Raw genomic sequence first — 10,855 nt, forward strand, 5'->3', positions numbered from 1 at the left:
ACAATGACTTATTGAAGAGATCAGGCCAATTTTCCTTCCAAGTGTCCCACTTCCTACACACTTCTGATTGCTTCCTCTTTTAAACTGTGTGCCCTTATAAACCAGAATTTAGGTCTAAAGTCTTCATTCAATTCAGGTTACACATCTGTGGCAAGAATGCATGAATTCAGCGTTTATTAGAAAATGGGCAGAGAAAACCACAGATCTTCCACAAGCAAAGTACTATATTGAACAAAATTTCGTTATGTTAGCTCTTCTTCAAGAATCTATGAAGAGAATAGTAGGAAACAAGTGGGAATGATGGGAAATGCTTTAATTCAATTAGGGCACTTTATCTTTTTGCTGTGTGAACAGAATTTCTGAGAACACATGTGTATTTTCCAAGCATTGCACCATACCATAGATCTCAATCTTATCTGCTCTCCTCTCTACCAAGTTGCCTCAAAGAAAAATAAAAGGGAAAAAGGGGGAAAGAAAACAAAATTCCCATCAAGTATTATCTTCCCATGTGATCATTTATGACAGCTTGAGAATGAAATTGAGCCTAAACTGCCAACAGCTATATTTTCATAAGTGAAGGCCCCACACTGATTGCCAGTGGTAAAACAGTACAATAAAAAAAGGAAAACAATGTGAACTACTCACACAACACCAAGCAGCTTTTCCAGTTTGCTTTGTTTAGTCTCTCTTTCAGTGTTGTGGAAACAACACTTCAGTTCTGGTTGAGAGGGTTCTTTTATTACAACACAATGCAATTTTTTTCCTGGTCACTTGTGCATAAATAGCAGTCTGCAATCTTTTAAAGATATATTACCCACACTCCAGATACAGCATTACTAATATCCAAGTGAGAAACAAGTGAAGGGCTTAGCACATAAAAGTCTGACTTGTGACCAGAAGCTGGCTGACCATAAAGGGGCCACAATGGGGTTCTGAGTGCAGAAGGCCTTCTATTTCATAGAAGGAATGTTGCTTTTGATATTGTGACCTAACCTGTTATTCGATGTTCTGTAACATACCAATTACTTGGGATATCAATACTACCACCGAATTATAATAGCTAACGTTGATCTAGAGGTACTATATACTGGGCTATCGACTTAGTGCTTTGTAAGCATGGCATCACACCTCAATCCTCAAAAGAATCTCCAGGCAATTATGCAACAGATAGTATTATTGCGCTCTTTTTGCTGATAAAGAATTTGGGACTTGTGAACTCATAGAAACAGAGAGTAGAATGGTGGTTGCCAGGGTTGAGGGGTTGGAGAAATGGAAACATGTTGGTCAAAGAGTACTAAGTTCCAGTTACAACAAGAGGAAGTTCTAAGGACCTAATGTCCACCACTGGTGACTATGACTAAAAATGTTGACTGCATACTTGAAAGTTGCCTAGAGACTAGATCTTAAGTATTCTCACACACAAAACAATGTAAATGTGAATGAATGAGGTGTTCATTTGATTATAGTAAATATTTTGCAATGTGTATTATGTCATCAGACTGTATACTTTGAATATATACAATTTTATCTGTCAACTACACCTCAATAAAGCTGCAGGTAAAAAAGAAACTAGGACTTGAAAAGTTTAGGAGTCAAGCTCATATGACCCCAAAGACTGTGCTGGTAAAACTCCTCACAATTTCTCCCGTAAGTGGTATCACAGAGTGAGGAGAACATGAACACTGCTTCAGGTCTAAAAAGGTGTCAGCTATGGGGTCTCCTGAGACTAAAAAGAAAATGAGCCATCCTGCCTCCTTCCCATACATACTTAGTTGACCTTCATCAATGGATCATCACCTCCACAGTTAGATACTAAAAATGGACAAACTAAATACATACAGCAAAGGTGGAGTAACTGGGGTATTTTTCATCAGGAGATGTAAATGGAATATATCGTAAACCAGGATAACCCAAAGTCAGCAAATTCTCTTGACAGAATCACCACAATGCTTACTCGCCAGTTCCCGTTCAATCATCACCTAAATTTAGGAACCACAGAAGAGGAAGGAAAAGTTGGGGCATAGAGACAGACGGTAAAGTATACCCAAGCAAAAAGGTAACTTCTATTTTCAATAATAGGATAATTGAAATAACCAAAAAGTTGAAAGCTATGGAAAAACTTTAAGTTTACAGATACAATACAATACCTTTTTAAGTATACACTTGAATTCACTCACCTACACACACACACACACACACACACACACACGAAATATGTAAGAAAAATCTCCAGAAGAAACACATAAAGAGCACTAATCAGCAGAACCTAAATCTGTAGATGTTTGGGGATGGGAAAGGACATCAGATGTCAGTTTCACTAAACAGGCTGAATTTTAGAGGCCACACGGAAATAGGATATAAGACCTTGGGACATCAAAAAGTAGTTAGTTATAGCTGAGTATTTCATCTAAAGCTAGCAGCTCAGAACTCACAGAGTATACACTTTCACTTAAAAGATGAGCTTGGGGCACCTGGGTGGCTCAGTCGGTTAAGCGTGCGACTTTGGCACAGGTCATGGTGTCACAGTTCATGAGTTCAAGCCCCACGTCAGGCTCTGTGCTGACAGCTCAGAGCCTGGAGCCTGCTTCATATTCTGTGTCTTCCTCTCTCTCTCTGTCCCTCCCCCAACTCATACTCTGTCTCTCCCTCAAAAACAAATAAAACATTTAAAAAACTTAAAAAAGATGAGCTTAGCAAAAGACTGTACACTGAAGGAAAAAGGATTAGTAACTTGAAGACAAGCTATAATAAATTATTTAAACTGAATCATAGAGGAAAAAGATTGAACAACTTAAGACAGCATCAGTGAACTCTGAGGATAATAACAAGATATCCAGTATACATTTAATTACTAGTTCCAGAGAAAAAGGAGAAAAAGGAGAAAAAGAATAGAGCAAAAAAATTATTTTAAGAAATTATGCACATTTTCAAAAGATGGTGAAAAACAATAACCTAGAGATTCAAGAAGCTAAATTAATCCCAAACAGAATACAGTACAACCTTGGATTGTAACTTGTTCTGCAAGTGTTCAAAAGATGAGCAAACATTTCTAATAAACTTTACTAAATGAGCAATGTCTTGCAATACAAGTAGTATGTGATGCCGAATGCCACATGGTCACAACTGGGCCAATAGTTGGTTTCTCTCTCTCTCTCTCTCTCTCTCTCCCCCTCTCCCTCTCGGTCTCTCTGCTTTTCTGTGGGATTGTGGGTGATCATCTCCCATTCTTGGATGCTCAGTCGCAGGCCACGGTGTTTGGCAGAAATGAGTGATTTTTCAGAACGTTGGAAGGTGCCCACAATGGCACTAATATAATTTTGTCACTTCAAAGCACTGATGGGGAGGGAGCCAAGATGGCGGAACAGCATGGAAGTTTTTTGTGGGTCTCAAGTCCATGAAATACAGCCAGACCAACACCTGCACACCTAGAAAACTGACCTAAGGAAAAAACACAACAATCTGCACAACCTGAACCACAGAATTCAGCAGGTATGTGGCATGCAGAGATGAACGGGGGAAGGGAGAAGTCGCAAAGGGCAAGGGGCCACCTTTGCAGGCACAGAGAGGACAGAGGGTGGGGGGAATATGGGAAAAGCACCCCAACCCAAAAGCAGCCGGAGAGAAAGTGGAAAATTGGAAACACCCACAGGCACTAAACTAAAAAGGGAGAAAGGAGAAAGGAGAGAGTTTAAATTCCATTAAGACTGTTAACAAGGGGGAGTGCAGAGTCTGCAACTCCATAGCTCAATACCTGGAGGTGCTCTGGTGGGAAGGGCGATCCCCAGGGGCAGAGTGGGGTCCGGGAGTTTCTTAGGCCACATGGGGAAAAGCGGTTCCAGTGCTGGAAAGATATTTGGTAGAGACTGTGAGGCAACCTGGGCCCAGCAGACCCCAGTAAACAGCCACATTCACAGGTGCTGGAACAAGGTCGTTGAGGGTGAAGCCTGGTGCCAGATGTGTGTTGTGATTTTCCATAATCCCTGAAACGCTGCTGCTACACTATCTCGAGAACTGTTTCTGGGCACCGGCGGCAGCAGCAGGGTCCAGCAAGCATTCGTGGGTGTAGCCGATATTCAGCCACTGCTCGGTGAGACCCTCCAGCGGAGGGGCGGAACGGGTCAAAGCTGCAGTCCCTCAGAAGTAAGGGGTCGGGGAAAACAGCCGCATCTGAGACAAAACTCGGGAGGGAGGTACTGCCTGGGCTGTAGACAGAAGACAGGTGTGCAACTGCTGACTGGGGAGAACAAAGTTGTGATACTAAAGACTGGGTAGCTGGGTGATGCTATTTTCACAGCTCCCACGCACGCGCATACCCATCTATGAGCACCACAACAATCCACCCCAGTAGGCTAGCAGCACCATCTAGTGGAGAATGGAGCCATTACACTAAGCCCCACCCATTTGGGCCAACCTCCCTCTTCAAGAACAGAAGTCTCACCGCCTGGTTAGGTTTTGGACTATAAAGTGCTTCATAGTCTGACTTATAGGGGAAAACGAAGTAATTTCAGTCATATTTCAATCTGTTAACAAGTCCATCTATTCAATTTTTTTTTCTTTTTAGCTTCTTTTCTTCTTCATGAATAAAGACAAAAAAATCATTTTTATTTTCAATTTTTATTAAAAATATTTTTCTTTACTTTTTTACTATATTTTTTAGTTTATGTAAATTTTTTCAAATTCTATTTTACTTCCATGTTATTTTAGTCTACTACACTGTATTCAGTTTTTCAAGTTTTCAAATGATTTCCTTTTTTTTCTTTTTTTCTTTTTCATTCCTTTTCTTTTTCTTGAATACAAAAAGAAAAAATTCATTTTTATTTTCATTTATTAAAAATATTTTCCTTTAATTTTTTTGTCTGCTCTATTCTTTACTTACATGTAAGTTTTTTCAAATTCTATTTTACTCCCATCATCTCATTTTAGTCGGCTTCAGTATACCCATTTTTTTCAAATTTTCATATGATTTCCTTTATTTCTCCTTTTTTCTCTAATCTATCAAACAATTTTCAACACCCAGACCAAAATACACCTAGGATCTAGCATCATTTATTCGATTTTGTGGGTGTTTAATTTTTTTTAATTTTAGGGTTTTTTTCTAATTTTTTCTACCTCATTAATTCTTTTTCTCCCTTCAAAATGACAAAACGAAGGCATTCACCCCAAAAGAAAGAGCAAGAAGAAACCACAGCCAGGGATTTAACCAACACAGATACAACAAGATGTCTGAACCAGAATTTAGAATCACAGTAACAATACTAGAGTCGAAAAACTAGTCAGGACGAAATAAAAAATGCTATACCTGAGCTGCAATCACGGATGGATGCCAGAGAGGCAAGGAGAGATGAGGCAGAACAGAGAACGAGTGACATAGAGGACAAAATTATGGAGAATAATGAAGCAGAAAAAAGAGGGAGATTAAGGTAAAGGAGACAATGTAAGAATTAGAGAAATCAGTGACTCATTAAAAAGGAACAACATCAGAATCATATGGGTCCCAGAAGAGGAAAAGAGAGAGAAAGGGGTAGAAGGGTTATGTGAGCAAATCATAGCAGAAAATTTTCCTAACCTGGGGAAAGGCACAGACATCAAAATCCAGGAAGCACAGAGGACTCCCATTACAATCAACAAAAACCGACCATCAACAAGGCATATCATAGTCAAATTCACAAAATACTCAGACAAGGAGAGAATCATGAAAGCAGCAAGGGAAAAACAGTCCTTAACCTACAAGGGAAGACAGATCAGGATACCAGCAGCCCTATCCACAGAAATTGGCAGGCCAGAACAGAGTGGCAGGATATACTCAATGTGCTGAATCAGAAAAATACGCAGCCAAGAATTCTTTATCCAGCAAGGCTGTCATTCAAAATAGAAGGAGAGATAAAAAGTTTCCCAGACAAACAAAAATTAAAGGAGTTTGTGACCACGAAACCAGCCCTGCAAGAAATTTTAAGGGGGACTCTCTGAGGGGAGAAAGAGGATAGATAGATAGATAGATAGATAGATAGATAGATAGATAAATAAATAAATAAATAAATAAATAAATAAATACCAAAAGCAACAAAGATTATAAAGGACCAGAGACCACCACCAGAAACTCCAACACTACAAGCAACATAATGGCAATAAATTCCTATCTTTCAGTACTTACTCTAAACGTCAATGGACTCAATGCTCCAATCAAAAGATAGAGGGTAACAGAATGGATAAGAAAACAAGATCCATCTATATGCTGTTTACGAGAGACCCACTTTAGACCTAAAGACACCTTCAGATTGAAAGTAAGGGGATGGAGAAACATCTACCATGTTAATGGTAAACAAAAGAAAGCCAGAGTAGCCATACTTAGACAATCTAGACTTTAAATAAAGACTGTATCAAGAGATGCAGAAGGGCATTATATCATAATCAAGGGGTCTATCCACCAAGAAGCCCTAACAATTGTAAACATTTATGCACCAAATATGATAGCACCCAAATATATAAATCAATTAATCACAAATATAAAGAAACTCATTGATAGTAATACCATAAGAGTAGGAGACCTCAACACCCCCACTCACAGCAATGGACAGATCATCTAATCAAAAAATCAACAAGGAAACAATGGCTTTGAATGACAGACTGGACCAGATGGACTTAACAGATAAATTCAGAACATTTCATCCTAAAGCAGCAGATAAACATTCTTCTCCAGTGCCCATGGAACATTCTCCTGAATAGACCATATACTGGGATACAAATCAGCTGTAAGTACAAAAAGATCGAGATCATACCATGCATATTTTCAGACCACAATGCTATGAAACTCAAAATCAACCACAAGAAAAAATTTGGAAAGGTAACAAATACTTGGAGACTGAAGAACATCCTACTAAAGAATGGATGGGCCAAATAAGAAGTTAAAGAGGAAATTAAAAAGTGTATGGAAGCCAATGAAAATGATACCACCACAACCCAAAACCTCTGGGACCCAGAAAAGGTGGTCATAAGAGGGAAGTATATAGCAATCCAGGCCTTCCTAAAGAAGAAAGAAAGATCTCAGATGCACAACCTAACCTTACGCCTTAAGGAGCTGGAAAAAGAACAGCAAATAAAACCCAAAACCAGAAGAAGACAGGAAATAATAAAGATCAGAGCAGAAATTAATGCTATTCAAAACAAAACAAATCAAACAAAAACAAACCAACAACAACAACAAAAACCCAGTAGAACAGATGAAACCAGAAGCTGGTTCTTTGAAAGAATTAACAAAATTGATAAACCACTAGCCAGTTTGATCAAAAAGAAAAAGGAAAGGACCCAAAGAAATGAAATCAGGAATCAAAGAGGAGAGATCACAACCAACACAGCAGACATAAAAACAATAATAACAGAATATTATGAGCAATCATATGCCAATAAAATGGGCAATCTGGAAGAAATGGACAAATTCCTAGAAACATATACACCACCAAAACTGAAACAGGAAGAAATAGAAAATTTGAACAGACCCATAACCAGTAAGGAAATCGAATTGGTAATCAAAACTCTCCCCAAAAACAAGAGTCCAGGGCCAGATGGCTTTCCAGGGGAATTCTACCAAACATTTCAGGAAGAGTTAACACCTATTCTCTTGAAGCTGTTCCAAAAAATAGAAATGGAAGGAAAATTTCCAAACTCTTTCTATGAAGCCAGCTTTACCTTGATTCCAAAACCAGACAGAGACCCCAAAAAGGAGAACTATAGGCCAATTTCCCTGATGAACATGGATGCAAAATTCCTCAACAAGATATTAGCCAACTGGATCCAACAGCACATTAAAAACATTATTCACCATGACCAAGTGGGATTTATACCTGGGATGCAGGGCTGGTTTAATATCCGCAAAACAATTAATGTGATTCATCACATCAATAAAAGAAAGGACAAGAACCATATGATCCTCTCAATAGATGCAGAGAAAGCCCTTGACAAAATATAGCATCCTTTCTTGATAAAAACCCTCAAGAAAGTAGGGATAGAAGGAGCATACCTCGAGATCATAAAAGCCACATATGAACGACCCAATGCTAATATCATCCTCAGTGGAGAAAAACTGAAAGCTTTCCCCCTAAGGTCAGGAACAAGAAAGGGATGTCCACTCTTGTGACCGTTATTCAACATAGTATTGGAAGTCTTAGCTTCTGCAATCAGACAACACAAAAACTAAAAGGCATCCAAATAGGCCAGGAGGAGGTCAAACTTTCACTCTTCACAGATGACATGATACTCTATATGGAAAACCCAAAAGATTCCACCAAAAAACTGCTAGAATTGATTCATGAATTCAGCAAAGTTGCAAGATATAAAATCAACGCACACAGATCAGTTGCATTCCTATATACCAACAATGAAGCGACAGAAAGAAATCAAGGAATCTATCCCATTTACAATTGCACCAAAAGCCATAAAATACCTAGGAATAAATCTAAACAAAGAGGTGAAAAACCTATACACTGAAAACCATAGAAAACTTATGAAACAAATTAAAGAAGACACACACACACAAAAAAAACGGAAAAATATTCCATGCTCCTGGATAGGAAGAACAAATATTGTTAAAATGTCGTTACTACCCAAAGCAATCTACACATTCAATGCAATCCCTATCAAAATAACACCAGCATTCTTCACAGAGCTAAAACAAATAATACTAAAATTTGTATGGAACCAGAAAAGATCCCGAAGACCCAAAGCAATCTTGAAAAAGAAAACCAAAGCAGGAGGCATTACAATCCCGAACATCAAGCTATACTACAAAGCCGTAATCATCAAGACAGTATGGTGCTGGGACAAGAACAGACCCTCAGATCAATGGAACAGAACAGAGGACCCAGAAATGGACCCACAGACATATGGCCAACTAATCTTTGACAAAGGAGGAAAGAATATTCAATGCAATAAAGACAGTCTCTTCAGCAAGTGGTGCTGGGAAAACTGGACAGCGACATGCAGAAGAATGAACCTGACCACTTTATTACACCAAACACAGAAATAAACTCAAAATGGATGAAAGACCTAAACGTAAGACAGGAAGCCATCAAATTCCTCAAAGAGAAAGCAGGCAAAAACTTCTTTGATCTTGGCCACAGCAATTTCTTACTCAACACGTCTCCAGAGGCAAGGGAAAACAAAAGCAAAAATGAACTACTAGGACCTCATCAAAATAAAAAGTTTTGCACAGTGAAGGAAACAATCAGCAACACTGACAGAATGGGAGAAGATATTTGCAAATGACATATCAGATAAAGGGCTAGTATCCAAAAATCAATAAAGAACTTATCAAACTTGACACCCAAAAGAGAAATAATCCAGCGAAGAAATGGGTAAAAGATATGAATAGACACTTCTCCAAAGAAGACATCTAGATGGCCAACTGACACATGAAACAAACTCAACATCACTCATCATCAGGGAAATACAAATCAAAACCACAATGAGATACCACCTTACACCTGTCAGAATGGCTAACATTAACAACTCAGGCAACAACAGATGTTGGCAAAAGATGCGGAGAAAGACGATCTCTTTTGCACTCTTGGTGGCAATGCAAGCTGGTGCGGCCACTCTGGAAAACAGTATGGAGGTTCCTCAAAAAACTAAAAATAGAACTACCCTACAACCCAGCAATTGCACTCAGCATTTATCCAAGGGATACAGGCATGCTGTTTTGAAGGGACACATACACCCCAATGTTTATAGCAGCACTCTCAACTATAGCCAAAGTATGGAAAGAGCCCAAATGTCCATCAATGGGTGAATGGATAAAGAAGATGTGGTGTGTGGGTGTGTATAAATGGAGTATTACTCGGCAATCAAAAAGAATGAAATTTTGCCATTTGCAACTATGTGGGTGGAACTAGAGGGTATTATGCTAAGTGAAATTAGTCAGAGAAAGACAACTATCATATGATTTCACTCATATGAGGACTTTAAGAGACAAAACAGATGAACATAAGGGAAGGGAAGCAAAAATAATATAAAATAGGGAGGGGAACAAAACATAAGAGACTCATAAATATGGAGAACAGAGGGTTACAGGAGGGGGGGTGGGAGGTGGGATGGACTAAATGGGTAAGGGGCACTAAGGAATCTACTCCTGAAATCATTGTTGCACTATATGCTAAATAATTTGGATATAAACTTAATAAATAAATAAATACATAAATAAAATTAAAAATTAAAAAAAAGCACCTTTGCTTTTCCATACAAGAGTAAGCTTAGGAATGTTTTGCTTCATTCTAGGTCAGGCTGCCTCAGATATAGACCCTTTCCTCTGCTGCCTTATTGCCAGTTACATTAAATACAGTATATGACAAGATTTTATTAATACTGTACTGATGTCAACATCCGTACAAGCATATACAACGGCCCCCATTCAGAAAAAGATTACAGTGAGCCAAGAGACAGCAGTGATTCCGTTAGTGATAGTGAAAGTCATCCTACACAGCAAGCCTCCTCTGTCTTGTCCCTCTCACACCAGCCACAAAGGTTTTCAAAGGCAAGTGCAGGTTAATTTGTTTATTTTTCTTTATATTTTTTTATTTTCTTCATTATTTTATATTATATTATAGTTTTGTACTAATTTTCACATGAGTTTTTTTGGATTGTGGAACAAATCATCTGAGCTTCCATTATTTCTCAAGTGGAAATCTTCTTTGATATACATGTGCTTTGGATTACAAGCATGTTTCCTGAATTAATTATGCTCACAAACCAAGGTTTTACTGTACATAAGTTTAGAAAAATAACATTGAGCCTATCATAGCCAAACTACAGTAAACCAATTTTAAAAAGAAAAGTACTCAGAAATAAAAAAGACATCTTACAGACA

The 10,855-nt window shown here is 38.4% G+C and overlaps 1 long non-coding RNA gene across 1 annotated transcript in view; it reads right to left on the reverse strand.

Moving 5' to 3' along the window:
* Positions 1 to 1,119, reverse strand: part of LOC128312227 (uncharacterized) — a 692,739-nt gene extending 691,620 nt beyond the window's left edge. Inside the window, exon 1 of the long non-coding RNA XR_008291241.1 lies at positions 646 to 1,119. This is a non-coding gene — a long non-coding RNA (uncharacterized LOC128312227). The remainder of the gene's footprint in view (positions 1 to 645) is intronic.
* Between the last annotated feature and the right edge of the window lie 9,736 nt (positions 1,120 to 10,855).

This window comes from Acinonyx jubatus, chromosome D4 (assembly GCF_027475565.1).
Source record: "Acinonyx jubatus isolate Ajub_Pintada_27869175 chromosome D4, VMU_Ajub_asm_v1.0, whole genome shotgun sequence".
Classification (NCBI taxonomy): domain Eukaryota; kingdom Metazoa; phylum Chordata; class Mammalia; order Carnivora; family Felidae; genus Acinonyx; species Acinonyx jubatus.